The 25,156-nt window shown below is 45.5% G+C and overlaps 1 protein-coding gene and 1 long non-coding RNA gene across 7 annotated transcripts in view; one reads left to right on the top strand and one right to left on the bottom strand.

The window, feature by feature from the left end:
- The window catches only part of slc8a2b (solute carrier family 8 member 2b), a 138,376-nt gene that overhangs the window by 81,450 nt on the left and 31,770 nt on the right, over positions 1–25,156 (top strand). For all 6 annotated transcript variants that reach the window (XM_037082868.1, XM_037082880.1, XM_037082858.1 and 3 more), the window contains one exon: positions 8,611–8,673. The gene's annotated coding sequence lies outside the window, so the exon portion shown is untranslated. The remainder of the gene's footprint in view (positions 1–8,610; positions 8,674–25,156) is intronic.
- On the bottom strand, positions 21,029–21,840 carry LOC119010657. Its single transcript, XR_005072028.1, has 3 exons — positions 21,729–21,840; positions 21,447–21,581; positions 21,029–21,172 (listed from the first exon to the last, which is right to left on the bottom strand). It is a non-coding gene; the product is annotated as an uncharacterized LOC119010657 (long non-coding RNA).

The following is a 25,156-nucleotide window of genomic DNA, read 5'->3' as shown; positions in this document are numbered from 1 at the left end:
CCGGAAAAGTCACGTTTTGCTACATGTCATGAAAGCACGCAGACGTACACAGATATGTAGGTGATATTTCCACGGCAGAGATCGTGTCGGCTCGTGTGCTAATGAGCAGTGCAGCAGAGCTCAGAGCTCTGCAGGGGTGAGCTGCTCTGTTCTGCTGGGATGCTTCGGGTCGGGTCGGGGAGGAGATAAAAGAAAAGTTAAATCTAAAAAGTGCTGAAGATCTGCTCCTTTGTTTGCCTTCACGCAGCTGCACTGTCTCTGATTATGAGCACGGATCAACACATTCACACGTTGAAGCTGCCCAGCAACAGTCTGAACTCAGGAGGGACGAGAGCGTCGTGTCAGAGGGACGAGCTCTAGTTTCTCTCACAGCTGAGACTAACAGCGCCTTCGTCTTTGTGTTTGACTCTGGTGTCGGTCGGTGTTCAGGTTCTGTTGGACTGTCACATGTACACTTGTGGTTCAGTTGTAGCCTGCAGGAGTCAGAAACGGGGTCCTTGAAGGATTTTAAATGGGTCTCGAAATGAGGTACAATTTATTTTCAGCCACATGAGCAGCATCAGCGCCGATGTGTCACCATCACTGGATGGATCGTAGTGAACACGGTGATGTTCCCTGGAGGTGAAGAGCTTCTGGTGACCACAGACCTTTTCATCTCAGGGCAGGAGTGGAAATGGTGCAATGAAAAAAACAGATTAGGTCAAAGTTTGTCACAGGCGTTTCCCATAGTTCCCATCTTCACCTACATGCTTGTACTGATTAGTTTGGGAGGAGAGAAAATGAACTGAAGAGACTGAATTTCTATCTTTTGTTGTTGAAGGATCACTGAAGGGTTGTTTTTTTTCTCTTGGACTTGCTGAACTCTGCAAAAATCCACCAGGATGAAGTCGACCTGTTGTGTAAGGAAGAATATGAACATGTAAATGTTTGTCGGGTTTAAAACCAATGATCTGCTGATCTTTACAGATCCAGTTTGTAGAGAAGAACTGACGACGTGGATCAACGTGACACTCGTACCTCTGTGTTCGTAACCTGGATGATATTTTGGAGGCAGCTGCTGACTCCAAATGTGAAGTTCAGCACCAAATACCTGGTGGCTTTCCCATGAGCCTCAGCTGTACTTTGTGTTAGCATATAGCACTATGCTAACGTGTTGAAATCAGATGGTGAACGTGGTGCACAACCACTATAAATGAACTTCTTCCTGTCAAACTTCGCAGTGGCTGGTTTCTCCTCAACAAGTCAAGTTGTGTGATTCTGTCCAAAGTCACAAGAGAAATCAGAGTCTGCTGTTTGATTCACGTCCATCTGGGACGTTTGACTCGGTAACTGCAGAATTGAGCAGCGAGCTGCCGGCTTGACGTCAGACGCCTGCAGCTCTGTGTCTGAGTGGATGAGCTGCAGTGTTCGTCTCTCTGCAGGTGTGACACTTTCAGTTTACCTTGTGTACAAACTGCTTCTCTCCTCTGGTGAGTGAAGGTCTCGATCTGCAGCGTATCTAGTTTAAAGTCATTTCTCTAGCGGCTTAAATCTCGACCTCTTCGCTCTCTGCGAACTCGCTCTCATCGCTTGATGTCAGCTGAAGTCGGTGCTGTTGACATTTGGCACCTCTGGGTCAGTGCCGGGTCACAGCGACTGATGCGGCACGAGGAAACTCACAGAGTCTCCAGCCAATGAGACTGTCGGGAGGAAATAAATGGAAAGCATCACGGCGTCGATTCTAACTGTGAGAGCAGCTTCATTTCTCTGCCCGGCTCCGTCCTCTCACCCTGCAGCCTCACGATTATTCAATACACGCTGCATGTATGAAGCCGTCTATTCCTCGCCTGCCTGTCTAAACGTCCGCAGTTTGAAGTGATCGCATTGCTCCTTCATCTAGTTTACACGACGCAGCGATGCATCTATCCACAGCTCTGCTGCAAGGATTTGCATTTTAATAAAGACATTCAGATGTGAGATGAAAATGCAGGAAAAGGTTTGAAAGTCTCTCTAACACCGGACGTGTTGTTGATTGAAAGTGGATCTCTGTTAGCGAGAACATTCTGCTGTCACTTATAAAAACCAATTTGAGAGAACAAGTAAATCAACACTCGTCGCCTCCATCACGCAGCTCTGCCTCCGTGTTTGTGCACATTCAGGTGGAGGTGTTGGGCGTCCTGGGTCGTGTTGCTGTCGAGGGGCAGGATGCAGTGTTGGAGCTACACGGCTCGAGGAGGTTTTTCAGATGAGCACTTTAAAGGTTCTGTTGTGTCTCAGTTCAGGGTCTGCGTCCTCTGAAGGACTCGGCCTCTGAGGTCTGTGAAGGCAAGTCCTTCAGAGAGACAGACTTGTTAACCTGCTCAGCCGTTGTTAAATGTGATGGTCTGTCCTTTGGAACATTTCCTGGTTGCATCACCAGATGTTTTACCCTTACGTCACGATTTCTGCCACCCAGGCCCGCGAAACTGACGATCTACAACAGGCGATGTCGCCATTTTCTCTCTTTCTTTCTTATTTTTCTGGCGCCCAAAGAATCTTGGGATATGTGAGGCCACGAAGGATCGTAGCGGTGCGTCCTCCAGAAACAAGGAGAAGAAGGAGCATCTGGAGGAGCGTTCTGATTGGGTCAGCCGTCACTCGGCGTTGTGGCTCCTGAAATGTCACTAAAATCTTGTTTCCATAAACAGCAGTGATGACGACTGATGACGTATGAGGGTCGTAAAGGGTCGTCTCATTTCGTTGGGGAGCTCTCGCCCCCTCCGTCTTGTAACTCTGTCCTGAGGGGCGATGAAGCGCTCGAAAACAGGGAGTTGGAGTAAAAACTGGAAACAGGATTGAGCGTCTGAACTGCAGATATCTCAGAGGATTGTTTGGGGAATAAGAGCAAAAGTCTTTAATGCAGATTTATTGTATTTATTCGCCTCGTCTGCACTCTTCTGATTACATTTAAATCACTGCCAGACATTTTGAAATAGCAGCAAATGCATTTAAACCAAAAGGCTTCGTCACATTAACATCAACAGACCCTTAAAGCTTTTCTTCAGTGTGTTTGCAGCCACAGCTACAATTTCAACACTAATGTTAATGTATTAATGTGATCGTCGGGGCCGACTCACTGCTCTTTGTTCGCTGCCGACACACAGAAGATGTTAAATCTCCTGACGAGCAGCTGCGTGAGAAGCAAAGCGGTGCTGAAAGTTGACCTGACGCTGCACCGCAGGAACAAACTGCCGAGGCTGCAGCTATTTCTAATTAGCAAATGAGTGACCTTCTGTGTAGTGTAGCGCGCTGCAGAGAGGCCGTGATAGCATCAGTGAGAGAGCATTACTTCTCACCCACTGGATTTCATTTAATTAAGTTTCTTTATTTCACTTATTGCTTTAAGCTACTAAAGCAGCGGAGGTAAAACGTCTTGAGGTGAAGAAGCAGGTATTAAAATGAGATGATTAAATGTGAGATGAGGTCGATGTGCTGCTTCTGCCAGTGACCAGTGTGTGTTAATACAAGGATGTATTTTAAAGGAGAAGTTTGACATTTTTCAGTGTTCTTGCAGAGTCAGATTAGAAGATTGATTCGCTCATGTCTGTACAATCAACATGAAGCCAAGACTGGAAACATCTGGCTCCAAAATCCACCGATCAGCACCTCCCGAGGCCTCTGCTGATTGTCTGGTAACACACAGCAAATTGTCATTTTTACACATTCTGTACAAGCGAGACACAACGTGTTGATGAATGAGCCTCCCAGATGCTGATCGTCACGTTATTCTCTGTTTACTGTCTTTAAGCTAAGCTAAGTTAGCCTGACGTGTGAGAAATCAATATTCCAGCTCACACCTGCATCCGATTGTGCTGATTTATTAAGAATTTACATGACAAAAACAACAAAGACAGAGCGACGTGTTTCCCATGTTGATTCATTACAGTCACTGTGTGCTTGTTAATAAACAGGGTGCATCAGATCCTGGTGTGTGCTGGAATATTGATTTGTTTTTTTGGTCCCTTGTTGGTTCAACCTGCAACAGCTGGACCAGGAGAGAAGCACCGCTGAGCACGAGGTGTCTTTATTCAGCTTTTCCCTCAAAGGAAACATGTTCTGCTCATTTACATGTTCATGATTTTACTTTGTGTTACTACTAGAACAGGTTTACAGGCTTAAATGTTAAAAAAAAAAAAAAAACACATCAGTTTTCAGTTTGTCCAGTGCAGCAGCTCTGTTTTAGCTCCCGTCTCTTTAAGGCCCCGCCTCCTGAATACCAAGCCTGCTCTGATTGGTCAGCTCACACACACCTGAGCCAGCACTGCTAACAACAACAGAGCCGCTGTGCTACATCAATTCTTACGTGTCAAAGTAGCTAAGAGGCATAAATGATGCTGATGCGTGACTCTGCTGACTACTGACGAGGTGTTTTTCTGTTGGTGTGGACATTTTTTACTTGAGACGTCTTTTACATGGACAACAAACTTGGAGCAATGTAGCATTTTCAGATTGAGACGTGCAGGTGTTATTCCTGGTTTAGGAGCATTTGGACTCCGACATGTTTACAGCACACAGTCAGCTCTGTGCATCGTCAGTACGCCGATCGACAGTGTGCAAACCTGCACAAACAGAAAGTTCACGTCTGGTCAGAAGGAGACGCAAACCTACTTTTAAATATCACCAAAGACTCAACAGGTTTTTGGATACATAAATCGCCACGCTGGCCTCTTCAAGAAGGTTGTTGAACAAATGAAAGATGGAGGCTTCGTACCGTCGACCACGTCTGCCACCAGCAGGAAAAAGTTCAACTCTTTGCGACATGATCTCAGGATGTAAACTCCCCCCGAGCGCTTAAATAAGAAGTGTGTGATTGTGTTTGTACGGCTGCATGTAAACAGAAATATTACTGGATCAACATTTTCATTTGTGTCAACATGTTAGTCTGAATACTGTGAAAACACAGGACATTGTGTGCATGTGAATGTTGTCTGGTGGTTGTTGAAAGGCATTCTGGGAAATGATAATGACTGACAAAAGACAAAGACGCCGCGTCAGAGCAGATTCGGTTTGTGTTACCCAACAAAGGAAACCTGGAGGCGTGAAAACAAAAGGTTCACAAACTTTGAGGCTGTCGGTTTGAATCCCAGACTCGCTCGCCTGCAGAGAGAAGGCGGTTTCCACAACAGCTCCATCGTAATGACATTTATTTAGCGGTGATGCAGATTGTTCACGGTGAAGTGTGGAGAGAAGAAATCATTTTCTGCAGGAGATTGCTTCACTCTCTCACTGATGGGCTCTCGTCCCTCGTGTCGCCACGCTCTCTGCAATCACACACGAATAAATCATCCGACACAGCAGCATCCCTCAGCCCAAGTTACTGAAATATGATATATCATTTTCTTTAGGGACACGTGGGGCCTTGTTGCCACGGTGACCAACGTTCAGACGGATTGGAAAATGAGGTTTTTTGTTGTTTTTTTTTTACAGTTTTTGTCCTTGAAGAAAATACCGTGCTGCCTGTGCTGCAGACGACCTGGACGGAGTAAAAATGAAGCTTATTTTCGGTGCCGTTCATCGATGTGGTTTTCAACATGTTGTCTGACTCGACCTTTAGAATTAACTGTGAGACGAGTCGGAGGGAGACACCGAGATAAAAAAGAAAAGGCAGCGACTGAACAACGCCGGAGAGCTGACGCGGTGCATAAAGGACCGGAGCTGCGCAGGGTAAAAGAGCACGGCGATTAGAGAAAAGGCTCGGGACAGGAGATTATTTGCTGGTGAACTTTGCTGTTGATGAATGTCTCCGTAACGAACGTGTTGGCATCAACCTTTAACTGAGACAACGAGGAGGAGAGGACGGGGAGAGAAACCCTGATGGCTGTTAGAGTGTCGCAGACGAGGTTACAGCACCTCAACACACACCTGAGGACTGTGGAGGTTACACACACACGAACACACACACACACACACACACACACAAACCTTTAAAGGGACAGTTGACCCAAAAAAGACATTTCCACTTCATCACGTTGTTCGTCATGCAGGAAATTTACACGATTGTGTTCAAATCGATCTAAACTAACAAATAAAAAATATCACAGCAAGAACATTATTTTTTTTGCATCAGGAAGCTAATGCTAATGCATACATCACATTACAGGCAGGTGATGACATCATTATGTGACTTGTAAAGCAACGAGGTGACGACGCCGGGTTTAGCGTATTTTCTAGTTGTTGGCTGTTTGAAATTTCTTGACGACATCATAATAAGCAACAACACCAGTGTAGGAACCAGCAAATCATCTTTACTGCAGGTTCGAGGGGTTAACAGGAAATGTTGGCTGTAGCTGCTGAGCTAATAGTGTTAGCATGCAGCTCAACCACCAGCAACAACAGCAACACTGTTTATCTGCTGTTCTGCACGTTTCCATCAAATCACACAAGAGCTTCAGGAAGATGTTTGAATCTCAGACGGGATCTGAATCCTCCTGTCAGCTCACGCCTGCAGAATACAGAAGATAAGTCACGTGTAGGTAAATAGTGTGTGTGCTCGTGTGTGTGCGGTGTGTTTGTTACGGTCACGCCGCCTCCTCGATCCGCTGACTCGTATCAGATGAGTTAACCTCGCAGCAGCAGGTCATCTGTACGTCCATCTCCGAGCAGCCGTCAGATAAAGAGCTATTGACGGAGCGAAGCGAGCCTCCATCGACCTGTTAATGGAGGCCACCACCTTCTGAAGGAGGACGGAGGACTTTAAATCTCTAATGTTTCCCCAAACCAGAGGCTGGATGCTCCGATTCTGCAGACGGAATACATTAAATGCTGCGCAGGAATGTTTTCCATCACACGCGGCCCTCAGTATCTCATAATCCTCCCCTCATTAGCTGTTTAATGGAGGATTACACCGGTCACGTCTGCCAACAGTTAGATTTCAGAGTACGGGAGGTTTTCCGACAGGCGGCTGAGGGTCGAACAGCGTCAGGAGGAAACCAGTCTTACCCTCGTATTTCAACAAGCGCTGATGTGATGCTGGCTGGCACTTGAATCCCTCGTGGTTGTTGGGTTGCCAAAGATTACATGTAGTGTTCAGATTGTGTTAACGTCAAACCTGCCACGCAAATTATGGGCGTCTCTGCAGGTTGATAAATATCATAAGACGACGGTGAGAGTCCAGATGTATCGGACCTGCTGAAGGACGTCAGCTTGTTTTCATATTGTTGCTGAAAACAGTCACAGGACTCATCTTACTCATCTTCTTTCATTTAGCTGCATTTTGTCGGCTTTCTGGTGATGAACTTGGAAACGTTTTACTTCATGATGTGTTGAGCAGCACCTGAATGCAACACTAGTTACAACAGGAGACTTTCTACAAATCCTTAAAAACTCTTGAGGTCTCAGTCGCCACAGACGTTTGGTTTAATTTAATTTATCCAGTTTTATCCCTCTGAGTCTTTTCTTCTGTGTCACAGTTTCTGATGTGTGTCATTTTTAAACCTACCACTGAACCTAAAACCGTCTCAGTTCAGGGTCTGAAGACTTATTACGTCACAACGCTGCACAAAGTCTGTCCCAGTCTGAAGGCTCCTCCAGATGCTCCTTCTTCTCCCTGTTTCTGGAGGATGCACCACCACAATCCTTCATGGCCTCACATATCCCAAGATTCTCTGTGCGCCTGAAAAATAAGAAAGAAAGACGTGATGTGAGGGTAAAACATCTGGTGACACAACCAGGAAATGCTCCAAAGGACAGACCGACACATTTAACAACGGCTGACGAGGTTGAGTCCTTCAGAGGACGCAGACCCTGAACTGAGACACAGCAACAGTCTAACAACCATAATAACACCTTACAGTCCCTGTAATGCATGAAGAAGAGAAATCAGTCTTAAATTTAGTTAAAAATGATCTTTAAAGTTCATAATATTAAATTAAGGTGTAGAAAATCTTCTAAAACTCGACTGCACAGCGGCGGAGAAACGGTTTGTGAGGCAGTAAAACATTCGTGCAGGTTTATCGGCTCCTACAGGCAGAATTTCCTCTCAGGTTAGAAACGTTTAATGTGTCTGCGGTCAGAGAGTAAAACCTCTGTTATAATCTGCAGCCGATGACTCACCGATACATTTGTAATAAAAAGCTCATATCGGCCTCGTTCATCACACGTCTTCCTCACCCTGCTGCTCCTCATCATCCGTCCTCCGTCACCACGTGACCGGCTGGTGGAAAACAACCTCACACACTTTATTTTGTGTGTTTTTGTGTTTGTGCTCGTTATCCGTCTCTCAGGACAATTGCTCACATAATTAACTGTCATCTATACAAATGAGACGTGATCACTGATGCGTGTCCTCCTCTCTCTCTTTCTCTTTCTCTCTCTCTTCTCTCGGTCGTACTATCTTTGACACTCTCCTTCAGTTTTCTCACTTTCTCTCTTCCTGCCATCTGTGTCCTCGTCCTCTCGCTCTGAGCTCATGTGGGACGTGGTTCTCCATATTCATGCTGGAGGTTTTGTTTTGCTTCCTCATGTGTGCCTGTGGGAGTTTGCAGGCAGTTTTTTGAAGATGCTTTCAGGCATTGTTGCCTCTGTGAAATGTTTAGAGCAGCATGGAAAGTGAAAGCCTCTCATCTGTTAACCTCTCTCTGTCTGTGTCTGCAGTCTGCCGGTGAGTAGGAGCTCTATGTGGATCAAGAGTTAAAGAAGGAGCACCTGAGACTCGTGGTGAGTGGCGGCTCTCCTTCTCCTGCCTCTCTTTCTTTTGTCCGGTCATATTTCTGTCTCCTGGGAGTCGATTCAGCCAGCGAGAGCAAACAGGGTGAGAGGAGGTGCAGCATCTGTCCTGGGTGCAGATTGTGTAATCCTCAGCTCACATCCACCTCCAGCATGTCACACCGTCACACCGCCGTCTGCAGATTAGTCTCCTGCGCTGGTTCTGGCCCAAGACGGATCATGTGTTTCACATTTACACACCGAGTTGTGACGCATCAGTGTGTCGTTCAAATCGACTTCACTTGACGGCAGCATGTGTCTAAGATGTCTTGGGCTTCATGAGTCCGATACAGGAAACATGAGACTCCCTAAAAACTTCCTGCCCTCTTCCACCAAAGTGAACCGTGTGCTGGTTCTGGGCTGGTGCCAACCTTACCAAGGTGGTTCAGGTGCTGGTTCGGAGCCAGTGCCTCCTCTGGCACCAGTTCTTTGTGGCACCACTTTGCTGGTCTAAGGACGCGGGTCACAAACTCTTCACTCACCAGCTTTCCAAACGTTGTCCAGCAGAAAACGACTTCTCACAAAATCATACAAACGGTCTCAGAAAGCAGAGCGTCACTTTACCTGCGCGGAGACGTGAGGAAGGTCACAAATTAAAGAAAAAGTTCACAGGCTTCGCTGAAACGTGCGCAGCGCACGTTTCAGGGGGAAGTTTGAAGCTCTTTGAATCTCCTCATAAGTCTCAGTTCTACGGTATGAAGAGCCGCACACAGCATGAATTAACTTCCGTGTGTGAACAAGAGACAGTCTGATGGATCTAGCGACACACACACACACACACACACACACACACACACACACACACACACACACACACACACACCCGCAGACCTTCAGCTGTTTTTGCAGATGAGATCATTAGTGAGCGTGTGCGCTGTAGCTGCAGGAGGCTAATTACATGTAAATGTATGTTCTCCACCCTGACGGAGGTGCTCAGGTTCTTGTGTGCTCCCCAGCAGAGAAACATGTAGATGAGGTGTGTGTGTGTGTGTGTGTGTGTGTGTGTGTGTGTCCCGCAGCGCTTCTTACCTTCTCAGTTTAATCACATTCAATAATAAAGATCGTCATAAAGATTCGTCACGCCGCTGAACTGTGTCCCAATCAGTTTTTAATTACTGGATTTAATCAATTATCTGACTGTACAGACAGACCAGCACACACACACACACATATGAATACACACACGTGTCAGCCAGTGACCAAGAGGTTGAGGGCTACAGCAATGCATTCTGGGTAACAGCAACAGTAATGGCTCATTAGCTTTATCCCACGGCAACCCAGCCAAGTGGTGATGAATGAGCGCCAGTGGGTGGTCATTACCGTGTGTGTGTGTGTGTGTGTGTGTGTGTGTGTGTGTGTGTGTGTGTGTGTGTCTTTGTATTACTCTGTACTAGTTACGTCAGGTCAAGTTTATCTATAGGGAACATTTAGAAACAACCAGAGCCGAGCAAAGTACTTCACAATTTAAACTGAACGGCTCGACAACAGCGAGAAAAATGACATCGCGAGCAAACAGACAGATAAATGGCGGCTGTACGATACAAGACGACAGGAGACGGTGAGCTCACGGTGACAGCAGACAGGTTCTGAGATGTCACGGCGGTCCGGCTCGTGTAGGGCTTCACAAACAAACGACAGAACCTTGAAGTCAGCCTTGTACAGGTGGTCAGACACAAGACAAGAAGCTTGAACTGTCTGAGGAAACGTTGTGAGGTGAGACGCGCTCGTGGAGGTTTGATAGTTCTGTCTGGATGCACAACCGGTCCTGGATAAAACCCAAACAGCAGCCGTGGTGACTCTGTGCACTTTGATTCATTAGTTATGTATTTATAATGTTGTGAAGACGAGTCCTGAATATTTATCATGTTTCTTTTTCTCATATTTGTGGGTGTTTGGTGATTTTTTATTTATTTTTTATTTTTTTGCATAATCGCCCGTCTGAGGGGTCGTTAACGTTAATATTCATCATCCTGGATACATCCTGCAGCACAGCCCTGACACACACACACACACACACACACACACACACACACACACACACACACACACCCTCCAGCTCAGCCCTGACACACACACACACACACACACACACACACACACACACACCCTCCAGCTCAGCCCTGACACACACACACACACACACACACACACACACCCTCCAGCTCAGCCCTGACACACACACACACACACACACACACACACACACACACACACACACACACACACACACACACCCTCCAGCTCAGCCCTGACACACACACACACACACACACACACCCTCCAGCTCAGCCCTGACACACACACACACACACACACACACACACACACACACCCTCGAGATCAGCCCTGACACACACACACACACACACACACACACACTCCAGCTCAGCCCTGACACACACACACACACACACACACACCCTCCAGCTCAGCCCTGACACACCTCTACATCTCCTCTTCCCCTCCATCTCCCTCCACTCCTCCTCTCTCTCTCCTCTCACCTCCTCTGCTCGTCACCTCCCAGATGTGTCTGCCTGTGTGTGTGTGTTTGTGTGTGTGTTCACCAGCTGTGTACATCAGCGCAGCGGTAAACAGCCTCGTCTTGACCGACCGGGCCTCAGCAGAATGATTTGTGCCGTCGCGTGTCGGCTGAATTCTTCTCATCAGCCAGATGTGACACTGATGGATGTTCTCATGGATGCTGTTAGGCAAAGTGGGCGCCGCCGAACATGGTGTAGTGTGTGTGTTTGTGTGTGTGTGTGTGTGTGTGTGTGTGTGTGTTATTGATGAGGCTGATGAGTCTCAGAGGTGTGTTTCCACTAATAGAGAGCACATGAAAAGGACATATTAGCATATTTTATAAAGTGAAATATTGGAGGAAGTTAAAAATGGAGAATCTCAGTGGACAGCTGCCGTCTCTGCTCCGACTCTCAACCCTGTTTCTTCTTCTTCTTCTTCTTCTTCTTCTTCTTCTTCTTCTTCTTCTTCTTCTTCTTTCACTGGAAAACAGACTCATTCATTCATGTTGTTTTATCCGACTTCTTCTTCTTCATCATCATCTTTGTCTTCCTCTTCCTGTCTTTGTCTTCTTCTTTCATTGGAAAACATACTTGTTCTTTCATGTCGTTTTATGGGACTTCTCTTCTTCTTCTTCTTCTTCTTCTTCTTCTTCTTCTCTGTCTTTAAAGGGTTTGGGCACGGTTCATCAAAAATCTGAAATACTCAGAAAGAGAAATGAAAGGAAAGTTTTCTCCTAACGACTGGGGCAGCAGTCATTACCTCCTGCTGCAAAACGTAATTTGATTTCTTTTTACGCCGTCTGCTCCTCTGCTTCAGGACAAAGACGGATGATAGATGGATATAAGCTGAGCAGAGAGTTTACCTGGTGCTGTGGAGTGAATGGAGAGAAAAAAAGAAATCAGACCACTTTTTACTTTATATCTGAAATTACCTTTACTTTGGGGCAATTTTAGATAGTTAGAGTAACAAATGTGAAAGAACTGGAGCTCAGGGACCAGCACGCTGTGTGAGAACGGTGAGACGGAAGGTGGAAAATCACATGTTAGGTGAGACAGAAGCATTTGTCCTGTTATATTAGCATCTGTGTGGTTCAAGCTGGAGGAGAGGAGGGAATAACAGCAGAGAGACGCTGCATGAAGAAAAGAAACAAGGAACAAGAAACTCCGAGAAATAAAAGAAAATCTGCAAAAACGTCACTGAGCCATTTATAGTTTGAAATATGTTTAATTCCTGCCATGCTTCAAGCTATAAACAACACATGAGATTCATTCTCAGTCGCATTTTTCCATCACTGCAACACAAAGCAAGTATTCAAGGAACGTAAGAGAGTCGAAGCTTTGACCTCCGGGCCGGACTGATCAGAAAGTTCTGCACAGGGAACGGAAGAAAAATGTTTCTCCATCCTCCAGAACTACTGTGGAGGTGATTCAGTGGAGTTTGAAGACGCTTTGGTCGAGTTTGTTGGTGCAAAGCTGTAAAACAGAAAGAGACAAATGGGCTGTTACTGTGTTTGTAGAGGGGAAACTCCGAGGTTGAAGAAAAACACTTTCCTCTAAAAACAAAAGCACTCTCCCTCTTTCTCTCTCTCTCGGTTATAAACCAGCACATTTCATCCTGTTCACATCATTATTCCCTCCTGTCGCTGAGGACTGTTTTAGCTGGGAATTAAATGCAGAGTCTCATCGAGTGGAAGTAAATTATTCATGTGGTTTAGCTTCTCTGTGCACGTATACAGGTGTCGAGACTCAAAGCTGAAAACGTCTCTTTGAGTTTTGTGCAAGAGGAGATTCAGTAGACTGAGCAGGTTGTGTTGTTCACAACGATTCACTTTGATTTAAAAAGAAAAGAAAAACTAAATGTAAAATGTTGTGAATCGTCGACGCAGAGGAGGAGATGTGACGCAGTCTGAGGGATCATTCAGTAAAGTTCACCATCAACAAAAGTCTTTAATTAAAGGAAAAGATGTTTTCGCTCTCCTCGTGACTGACTTCAGCATTTGATTTACCACCTGCCACAACCGAGTCACCACAATAACGTTTTTGGCAGTTAACACGTCTGTTAAAAATGGAAATTGTTAAATTTGGAAGACGCTCACGTGACGTGATGAGATGAGAAATCTGCCAAGCGAGTCACAGCAGCTCATCTTCTGTAATCTTGACACTGCTGGATATTTTTAACGAGATGGCAGAAGACTGATCTCCTGTCAAGTTTCAGGCAACAAAAATCAGAAACTTTTTTTTTTTTTTTTTCCGGACTCTAACCAGACCGTCATCACAGCGTTGAGAGTTCAGCTGCTTGCAGAGGTGACACACACACACTGACAGACGTTTGTAACTCTAACCAGTCAATGTGAGCGTCTGGCAACTGAAATCAGAAACTTGTACGTGAGATAAACAAGACAGAGAGTTTAACTAAATAAGTTTTGGAGGAAGTTGAGGGAGATTTGTGTCACGCGGGACGAGCAGGTCATGGTTGGGTTCACACAGTATTTTGTAAACAGCTGCTGAGGTGAATTCAGGTGTAACTGAGGTAAACTTATTGATCTGACCGGTGGGCACATCCACTTCATTCAAGAGGAGCAGATAAACAGCGAGTGGACGAGATGAGACGGACGAGACAAGAATTCAACAAAGGAAAGAATCAATACCGAGACGGGAGACGCGTCCTGTTGTTCTGTATACTGAGTGATTCAGAACCGAAGACCTGCAGCTGTTAGAAGATGAGATGTGGATCCACAGACTAGACGAGCTGTGTTGATCCGTCAGGTTCGGCGTCTGTCAGGTGGAATTAAAACCCTTCAGATATGGATCGACAGGCTGGGCAGCTAATCAATCACAGAGTGGATTCCACACTGTCTCTCCTCTGACGGATCAGAACCGGCAGCATCGTTAAAGCTCGAGGGTTTTTTTTAAATATTTTTATGGAATCAATCAAAGCTCATTTTGGGGATTCACAGAAAAACGATGTAGAATATAATCAAGTGCAATTATGAGTCATTCATATCAGCCTGTCTGTCTGCTGTTCCGCATCCAGAAACACTTTATCCTGCTGAAAGCGTCCAGCTGGTTTTAATTGTGATGCAGGCAGAGAAAACACGAGGATGGAACCAGGATCACTGATTATCATTTTTCTGTCAGTGCATCATTTTTACTTTTTTGTAAAGGAAAAGAAGTAATGAAGACAATAAAGAGTTTCCACGATGGAATAAAAAAAAGTAGTGCAGATGGCATGAACCAACACTTCCACGATACTTTATGTTTTATTGATGCAAAAATGGCCGATGTGCGACCGTGATGGCGCCTCTGAATTCTCAACGTGCCGCTCGCTTTTTAAACAAGAGCACAAAAACAATCATCACGTTGTCCAAAATCCAGACCAGGAATTATGAATCTGGGACAGTTCTGCTGATTCACAGTTCAGATGTTCCCTCGTATTTATATTTACTATGAAAAGACACTGCTTGGTGTTGGCGGGCCTGGACTCCATTGTCAGTCGGTCGCTGCAGACTTGCTGCTAAGTGACCATTCAGAGCAGGATTATGAGCATCTCTCCAAACTGTCGGCTGCAGCAGCTCAGCAGTGTTGGAAACAAATGGCAGGCTGCCTCTTAACAAACGGCTTTGTGAATATGACTCAGAGGAATCTGTGCTGTTGACTGTGGAGAGAAACTTTTCTGAGTTGGTTGTGAAGCCGCAGAAAACAAAACACTTTCTCGGCTGACGGTCATCTACTGCAGGTAACACACTGACCAGGTGCTTCATACAAACCCACATCAGAAGACCTGAACTATCCCTTTAAGCACAAACTCCTGCAGGTAGAGGAGAAGTTGAGGTGAGAGCGAGAGGCTGTTGGATGGAGGTGAGTTAGTGCTGACGGCTGGAGGTCCACAGAGTCACACAGAGAGACTAAAATACGCACAAACGCAGAAAGAAAAGAAAAAAGCTTGTGTGCACGTCGACAGGAACAGCAGCCGGCTCGCGGGCGCAGCTGTAACTCCCCGACTGAGGAGCTATTTGGCAGCAGCCTGAGGCCTGAAACTGTCTTTACATCAGAACACAATGAAGAAACACTCAACAGACGGTGCAAACACGCAGCCTCGCTTCACCTCCTCTGCTTCCCCCTCACTCACTCTTTCCTTGACATTTTCTTGCACTATTAAACCTAAATTTGTGCCGAGATTTTAGATTGTAGTCACTCAGCCGAAGCTCTCACCCACTGTGACGCACTGCTCAGTGAGAGCATCAGTACTTTTAGCCTCTTCTTCTTCTTCTTCCTCCTAAATGATCAGTGGTATAAGTAGGTACTTAAAGCTTCCTGACTACATTACTGTGATGTGGACTGATGATGCAGTCAGTGAGGAGTGCAGAGGAGGATTTAAAAAGGCAGCGAGGGGGAGGATGAAGGTTCATGCAAAGTGCTGCATTAAGCAACGTTGTGTTTCTAACTCTGAATAAAGAAGGAAAGATGTTTTTCAGATAGTTTGACGTGGAAGTATTGATAATATCTCTTGTCAGGGACACACAAATACTCAAATACGCTCAAAATATCAAAAACATGAATAAAGTTTAGCAGCTACACACCGCTGCACCGTCATACTAGCTAAACTTAAATTATAGGTTGTTATTACAACCTGTTCTAGTGTTCCAGCTTCCTGCAGTCCTGCATGTAATTTGTCCCAGTGGTGTTGCCGTAAACCTGCAGCAGACAGAGACCTGCTGTCTGTGTTTCTCTACACCTTCAAATATATTAATTAAACGTGGAAAACTAGAATGTAATATGCGTGTTTCTGATGATTGTGACCATCTTGGTAACTGCTGTCATCTTGCAGTGTTTTATTTGTGAATGTTTATTTGTACAGGGACGAATATGTAGCATGAAGTGATGCTACACGTTTCAGCACGTAATGCTAATTTATAATGTCTGTCTCAGGACGGGCCTTTAGAATATATAAGACTCAACTACAATGAACAAAAGAGCACAAACACAAACTCAGGAATAAATACACACAATACAGACAGAACAATATTATAATATAAGTCTAATATAATAGCTAGCTTTGCATCAAGTTAACGAGTAACATTCTCTTAAATATGTAACATATTTGAGGTATGGATGAAACATCTGGTGGATCTGAAGCTCTCAGCTGATCAGCAGCTCTGATATCTGAAGTCTCTGTTCTGGTTTTCAGTCACGTGCTCACACACTCTTGGACACATTTCTGTGTTTGCATATTTCAGACCGTCTCTTTGGGCCGATGAGTCGAACATGTCATCCCGCCGTCCTCTCGGTGTCTCTCCGCTCCGCCGACTGACACTGATTGTCTCCTCCAAGAGAGCGAAGCTCAGCGGGCACCAAAGAAAATGATTGTTGAGAGACCAATTTGCTCCCTGATTTAGCCCCACTTTCCCTTAATGAGGGAGGGAGAGAGTGGAAAAAAAAAAAGGAAAGTGTGTTGGTTAGCCTCCCTTGGTTATTTGTGCCTCGTCGTGTGCGCCGTGGTCCCAGTGGATGCTGGGAATACCTCCGTCTGGTAGATCAACATACTGTAGAGCAGAGAATGAGACAGTGAGGGAGGCGGGACGAGGAGGAGACCTGTCAGCTGTTTCCTCCTGTAGAAATAACAGCGATCAGCTGTTCTCAGAACCGACTGAACCTTCCCGAAAACATTTGGACACCTTTTCAAAACTGCCCCTGTCGTACCCAGTCCTGATGCTGTCACCTGTTCACCTGTGGGAGGAGCCACAACTGTCCCGACTTGTTTGTAATGCAGAATTTACACAGCGCCCAAACATCTTTGGACTCTGGGCTGTATTTCCCTTTTTTTTTTTTTTTAGCTCTTTTTAAAGTTTTACGTCCTCACTGTGATCTGATGTGCAGACGGACGTAGAGGAGAAGATCAGAGGATATGTTGTGGGTTTTCTGATCTTTTCATAAGTTTCACTGACAGAAAATATCAAGTATTTCCAGCTCGAAGCCAAAGTTGTTTCACATCAACTCATCCTGCGTCTGATGTACGTCAGAGTGAAAGTATTTGACCCTGAACACGAGGACCGGGTTCTGAAATGTTCTACAAGGAACTTTTTGCTGGTTTTGAAACGGTCTTGTTGATAAATGACACAATGAAAACTATTTTTTACAGCAGAGTGCTGAGGATGAATGGAGGAGTTTCACAGCCGGAGGACTGAAGCTGCTCTGTAGTTTAATTTGTTTCACCATTGTCATATTTTGTCTACAGCGGCTGTCGGAACCTACGTGAAAAATGAAAGTTCCTGGAAGCAGCTTTAACATTTCTTTGGGAACGCAATGAGACACAGAACAACTGCAGAGACTCAAAACTAGAAACGACAATGAGGACACACACAGTGACCACAAAAGTCTCTTAAAGAGGCGTAAACCAACTACAAAGAGACGGTCAGCACCTTTACATGACGTCAGAAACCGGACTGTTCAAGTCCATGTCAACATGTTAATCCTACTGAAATCGTATTTAAAAACCAAGAAGTAGATGACGACGAAGGTATAAATACAATATATTTAATTTAAGGCACCGTACTAGCTGAAACGGGTCACATCACCACCTACTGTGGTGGACTCGGACACACTCCTGGACATTCCCCCCCTGGTGTTTGTGTACTGGGACGATGGCATCAGTCCAGTTAACTGGACCGGGTCTCACCTAAAGAAGAGACGCCCGAGCGGGTCAGAATCAGTGCTGTGGGTCAGCACTGCTGGCTGTTACCAATGAGTTGGAATTCATGGAAATAAAAAACCTTTCAGGCTTCAGTGACTTTTTAAAGTTGGCTGTTAAAAATGCGGTTTGACTCCCGAGCACCTTTCTCATGAATAATACATACAGATTTCTGTTTAGCTCCTAACAAACTGCCTCGTTTGTGTAAATGAGTGGAGCCCAGAGGTGTGAGCGCGTCTCCTCCCTGGAGTTCAAGCCAATCAACAGTTAATGTGTTTCAACAGAACTAATGTCCTGTTTGTTTTCTTCAGAACAGCAGATTGATGAGCGAGATTACAAAGAAAGATGAATAATCGTTCCTTGGAGGTTTATTAGAGACTCTTTTAAACTCGGACATCGATTCTGGTGTGCGGAGGACGAGATACATCCAGAGGAGACTCGCAGCAGTGTGAGTGTACGTCGCTGTCTGCTGATCAGAGTTACTCAGGTACATTTCCTCCTTCGGCTGCCTCACATTCAAAACCTTCACCTGCTGAACCTCACGATCACTTTCATTATAAAGAGAGAAGCTGCGGGATGTGCAGTGTGTCAGGGAGGTTAGTGCTGCTATTGATCACTAAGAATATGTTGTAATCTTTCATGCAGCTTTTAGCCTCAGTGAGCTGTGAGATATAAAGACGCTGCAGGCAACCAGCTGCAGACTCAGACTGCAGCAGTTCACTGCCTGATGGAAGTTATTGACTTTCATCTGTATTAAAACAAGAGGACGTCCGTGAATCCTTCAGTTCGTTTGGCTGAAAACAGAGACTGAAGTTTCTCTTCTGCTGTCTGTTTGTCTCTGTGGATAAACTCTGGTGATGGTGGACACATGAAGCATCAACCATGTTTGTGTCACCTGCTGTGTGTTTCTGTGCAATATTGTGTGTCTAATTTGACTCGACTTGAATAAATGAGCAGAGAAACATCAACCAGCTGTTGGTTGGCATCGTTCAGGTCCTCTTGTCCCTTTAGAGAGAAGAGAGAATGATGGGATTAGCATCTTCAGGATGACACTGAAGGCACCAAGTCTCAACCTTTGGACCTGCGTATTAAGGCTGATTCATGTTTACACGTAGCTCTATGTCGGACCAACACAAGTGGTCTACGCCGTCGTCTCTGGACTAGTCAGGGTGGGCACAGGGAGGGCTGCCCCGGCAGACTCGCCGAGTTTAGACGCAGGACTTGGTTTCAGAAAAGCCGTTTGGACGTCCTGTAGCAGCCGGTCGACCACAGCTGGAGAGGTTGGTTTGTTTACTGGGAGACTACAGGTCACAATCCCCCGTGTTAGCACCGTCGCTAAGCCAAAATTTCAATTCTACGAAGTGGAACAATCACATTTGTTGTCGTCTGCCTGCTGCAACGTGCCGCTACATTTCTGGGGAGGATATTTGCTTTTATTGAGGTTATTTGCACACCCATAAAACACCCACATCTTAATATACTACACAAGGACACTTGTTGTTCTGGCAGCACAACACTTCATGTGTAGTTTCGTCCTTTCCTGTCTGTAGTTGTATTAATACGTTTTGCACTTCTGTCTCTAACGTCACTGTGTTTATATTGTTTCTCCTGTCAGAGTGCCGCCTGTATAGTCTGATGTTCCTGACATGTCACTGAACATTCAGCAGGAACTAATCAGTCCTTTAATATACTGACTGCTTGTTCTCTATTTGCACACGTCCGTATGAATAATTCAGACCTTGGAAATGTTCCTCTGTATTCTTGAGTGGCCTCGATCTGCGAAGCCGTCCAAGATTTTTTGTAGTTGATTGTTAGTTTATTGGTGCACTCAGCTGAAGTTCGGTGTAAAAAGCTTTTTGTTGAGTGAATCAATCAGGTGAAAGTTAATGTGAAGCGTTCAAGTTATGAAGTGTGTGTGTGTGTGTGTGTGTGTGTGTGTGTGTGTGGATGTGTGTGTGTGTGTGTGTGTGTGTGTGTGTGTACGCGCGCTGAGTGTTGCTAAGCAGCTACTTGTTGTTGCCTGTTCTGTTTGTTTCGTGTTCTCTGAGATTTCCCGTGAGAGAGAGACGGAGGTCGGGATATGAAACGATCAGGAGAGAGAATAAGACACACACACACACACACACACACACACACACACACAGCTGGGTCTGTCCCGATCCAAACACCTGATTGGTTTGCTCTCAGAAGCGTGACTCAAAACAATAACAGCTCACGGTCACACGGTGCATCTTCTTCGGAAAATTACCAAGTAATTAAAGATGTCAGCAGCCTTAAAGTGGAAACATGAAGTGACAGTGTCGCTCTCTGAGTCGGAGTTTTCTCAGGGGAGGAAATGAAATAACAGACCACAGAAGAAGACAGTGGGCAGATGGTGGACTGCGGAACGTTTGGTGACAAAAACATCCAGATAAAATGTTCGTGATGCGCCGAGTTAAAACTTACTGGAAAGGAAAACTGAAAACCAAAACAGTGAAGCGTCAGTCAGAGTGAACGACCGCGACTGGATGAAGAAACTCTGGTATCACTTCACTTCTGAGATTCACTTCAGCATCCTTCTGGCACTAAAGCGTGTCCTTACATTAACCAGACAATCTACAGCTTCATCACTGTGACAGGAGCAGAGCACACAGTACACTGTTTACACAAATATAATCAATCACACCGTGTTTTTCTTCTTCTCTCTCTCGATTGTAGCACAGAGATTCTGCTACAAGGAAGACAAGAAACACAGCGGCGTCGACGATTCACGTACGTGTCGGGCAGCTTTTTATAAAAGACGCCATGATACCATCGTTTACCGTCCCCGTTATGTGGCGGTCGAGCTCGTCTTCATGTCGGAGGGTCAGGAGCTCCCAGACCTCGCTGTCTCCCCAGTTAGTTTATTAAGTTGGCTTTGTGCTGCGAGCTGCTTTTTAAATCTATAATTTGCGGGTTGCACATGAATGTGTCCTTTTCCAGCAACAAAGACGACCCGCTCATTCTGTCTCGTACCTCGTGTTCAGAGCGGCGAGGCTGATTTATGATGCGACGGTTTCGCCGTGATCAGGCTGCATGAAAGACGCTGCTGTGTCTCCATCTTTGTCGCTCTGTCTATTAACTGTCGTTTATTGGTATTAATAGTGCAGTTATGAAGGCAGTTAAATGTAGTTTTCCTCTACGTATAATTGATACGATGCTGCAGCGATGATCCGCAGAGTGAAGTGCAGAGACAAAGTGTTGCATAGCTTTGCATCACGAGTGTCTGGCAGGTAGAAGGAAAGTGTCAGGACGACAAGATTCTCATCAGATAATAACCACGTACCACTGAAAGGCTCTCCAAAACCGAAACAGTAGGAAAAAACTGTACATTTCAAAGCAAACACAATCATATGTAATCAATCAGATTGGGATTATAGCACCAGGAGTTGGGAGTGAGGTTCAAAAATCACCTTTTCTTACTGACTCAAACATTAAATCCAACCATTCAACAGGGAGACAGAAACATGTTAATGTGTGCAATCATCACCAACATGCACCTGTCAAAGATTCAGGTGTGCAGATACGTTTTAAAATGACTTGTTTTCAACTTGAGTGTCTGCAGGAAGTTATCCTGCTTCAGATGCAGTGAGTGAAGATCTCTGCGTGACAGCTGCCGTCGTTTTGACTGCGCACTGAAATGCAAAACAGCAAAAGTCTGAATTTAAACTGACTGAACGTTCGGCGTCAGCAGAAAGTGATTGTGCCGCTGATCAGCAGTGCAGACAGAAGAAACGCTGTGCGACACTCCGCAGCACACACACACTTACACACTTACACACTAGGTGATCATGTGAAGTGTCTCTCGCAGCAATCCCATGATCCTCTGGGTGTCACAGTGTGGCGGGAGGTGCAGTGTCACAGAGTAAACAGGCACCGAGGGAGACGGCAGGACGGCAAGACTAATGTGGCCGTGTTTCTAAATGTTTGTGTGTGTGTGTGTGTGTGTGTGTGTGTGTGTGTGTGTGTGTTCAGTCCCTCCTCCTTCGCACATCAGGTCATTAATCACACTAACGGGCTGCTAACGCTGCTTAACCAGGTACAGGCTGGATGAATACACTATTCATGAAGCTGCTGTGTGTGTGTGTGTGTGTGTGTGTGTGTGTGTGTGTGTGTGTGTGTGTGTGTGTGTGTGTTAGGTGTAATGTATGTGTTTAGGTCTCTCATGATGAATGGATCGCAATGGGTATTAAAGGTAGAATCAGCAGGATTTGTCCCAGCTGTTCCTGAACGCACCACAGAGACAGTTGATTGTTGAGTCTCATTCCCAGGACGTCAAACAGACACATGTTGGGTTGGTAAAGCGTCCCGAGCAGCAACAAAGAGAGAAAATCAGAAACTCTCTGCAGATACGAGACACTAACACGCCTTTTCTCCACATTCCAGCCTCCCTCTCTGTCTGTTTACGGCTTCTTACGTCTTTGTCTCGTCTCGCGGCGTCTGTCGGGCGTGATGTGCTCTGATAGGCTGAATCAGTCTGCAGTGACGCCAAATTAAAATTAATTCATAATTCCCCTTAAATGCATCAAACGAAAGTAACGAGCCTGTTTTGAAATGTGAGGAGAACAAAAGTCCAAGACATCCAGGACATTGATATGATGGAAACAAGAGTGTATGTGTGTGTGTGTGTGTGTGTGTGTGTGTGTGTGTGTGTGTGTCCTGCTGATTACACAGATGCCTCCTTTTGTGTTTTTGCCAATCTCTAGTGACATCAACTCACCAGAGGGCACCACACCCACACACACACACACACACACACACACACACACACACACACACACACACACACACGCACACACACACCCACACACACACACACACACACACACAGACACACACACAGAAACAATAGAGTGGTGAAGTCACGCCCGTCCAGCACACCTCCACGAGACCGTATCTCAGAAAACATATGTATCGTAGCGAATAAAGAATGAAAAATACTTTTTTGATCCCGTCTTTAATCTCGAGAAAGTCGCAGTTTGTCATTAAATTAACCAAATATGAGGCTTTATCTGAAATATTGACTGTAGCTGTTAAAATGACCCGACTAATCCTTTATCTGTGCCGAGGTGACAGCCATTTTGTGTCTAAACTGACGACTGCTGCGTTTGCATCAGTAGCTTCACACGACTCCTGAAACAGCTGAACACGATGAAACGGTTACAAGAGCGAGCGATGACAGAGGAGAGAAACTGAGCTGAGAACACGTTTCTGTCCGGTTCTGTCTCACAACACAGTCGTGTTGTCACGGGTCGGACTCACCGGAGGAACCGCTCCACAGCTCCGCATGTCAGTCACTGGTTTTACACAAAGCTTAGATAGTATTTTAACATCTTTACTGACAAACTGTGACTTTCTTGACCTGGAAAATAATCTTTTAAATTCATTCATTCATTTCTTCAGTTCTGATCCAAATGATTCATTCAGTTTAACGCTGTACTGCTGTGGAGGCAAAACTACATGTACGTGTTTATGTTTCCAAACAGATAACTGTATGTATTTTCTGTTCGTCTATCACGAAGCAGCTCTACACTTCATCACACAACCCTGTGCTGTATGAAGATAAACGACTTTGTTACCACGTTCGAGTAATTAGACAGTAAGTCATAAAAACATGCTTTTGTAATTTAGGTCAATCAAACCTTCAGATTCACCCTGAAATCAGCTCATCAGAGAGCCTCTTGATGTCTCTGTGATGATCCCCCCCATCAAGTCAACAACAGATGGTGCTATCACCACGTACACAACACACACACACACACACACACACACACACACACACACACACACACACACACAGGTGCACGCTGCGTCGTTTCCTTTGGAGCCTGAATGAATCGTTCACATCGCCGACAGCTGAGTTCGGTCGATGTCCTCTTGAGAAAACACTTATCATCATTTCCCTCGAAGAAATTAGTGTCATCAGAATTTACAGTCTCTGTCTGAACGTCCGCCAGCTGGCTGCCGCTGATACTACAGAGGAGGCTGATGAAGGGCAGCGCTCAGCCAGCGTCTCTGAACTCTGAGGCTGAGAGGAGGAGAGTCGGCAGCGAGGGAGGATGAAGTGTCAGAGGAAAGAGAGGAGAGGGGATGATGCGTTCAGGTCCCGGGCCGTGTTAAATACAGCCACACAAAGTGAAATGAACTTTTACTGCATCTCTGAGTTTCTCTGTGTGGACTCAGATGTCACACGGTGGTCATGTGTTGTCAGGATCTGAGTCTCATGAAGACGTCGCGTCCTCCTGATCAGCTGTGACGGACTCGTGTTGAACTTTGAAGCGTTTCTAAGTTTCTAATTTCTGACTGACTTCCTCCTGTGTGCATCAGCAGAACGCTGAATTCAGCTTTCTTACTCTGGGAAACACTCGTTCGTCTTGTCTTTGAGACGCTTCCTTCTGTCTTCTGTGTAGAAGGTATGTCCTCCTAATATATTTCATCCTCAGCCCAAAAATGTTCTGCAAAGAGTGCGAAGAAGAGAAAACTCAACGGCCACAACAGCTGAAACAAACAGAAATCATATTATTAGTTTCTTTTCCTGATCAATAGGAAGCAGAACAATGAGTACACACTGGAAAAAGACTTCCTGATGATAGCAGCCAGTTTGTGATGAGGAGAAACGTAAAGGTTAAAACTAAAAGATCACGTCCTTCCTGTCACTTCCTGATCTCATCTGACTGAGTGGTCCTCTGCCTCTGATCTGCAGATTAACGCTCTGAAGCCTCAAACACTTTTAATCCAGTCCGCTGGATGTTTTTGGCAGCAGCTGAGCGATCGAACAAATAGTCCTTCAAAAAACAAGATGCTGGGAAACGAGGAGCAAACAGAGCGAGGAGGGAGGGAGGGAGGAGGAGGAGGCTGAAGGACGTTTTTATGTCGTACTTTCCGTTGTGCACTCACATGTGGAGGATTTTGCAGGATTTCAGATGTTTGGATAATTCCAGCTGAAGGACCAATTTGCATAGTGTTCAGGAAAATGAACAATAAGAGGGAGAAGAGTGACGAGCAGAGAGAGACGGAGGACAGAAATAGGCTGTTAAAAACACCGGGGACAGAAAATCCTCTCTTTAAAAGCACATTTCTGCCCCGACCGATCCTGCGAGCTTTTAAAACAGCAGCGTCGAGTCTCTCACACTGATTCATACGTACCTGAGAGTGGCAGGTGTCCCTGAGTCACCACTCTCTGAGCCAACAAGCAGCTTTTAGCCCTGAT

This window comes from Acanthopagrus latus, chromosome 2 (genome assembly GCF_904848185.1).
Source record: "Acanthopagrus latus isolate v.2019 chromosome 2, fAcaLat1.1, whole genome shotgun sequence".
NCBI classification, from domain to species: domain Eukaryota; kingdom Metazoa; phylum Chordata; class Actinopteri; order Spariformes; family Sparidae; genus Acanthopagrus; species Acanthopagrus latus.
This window is presented reverse-complemented; position numbering and strand designations above follow the sequence as displayed.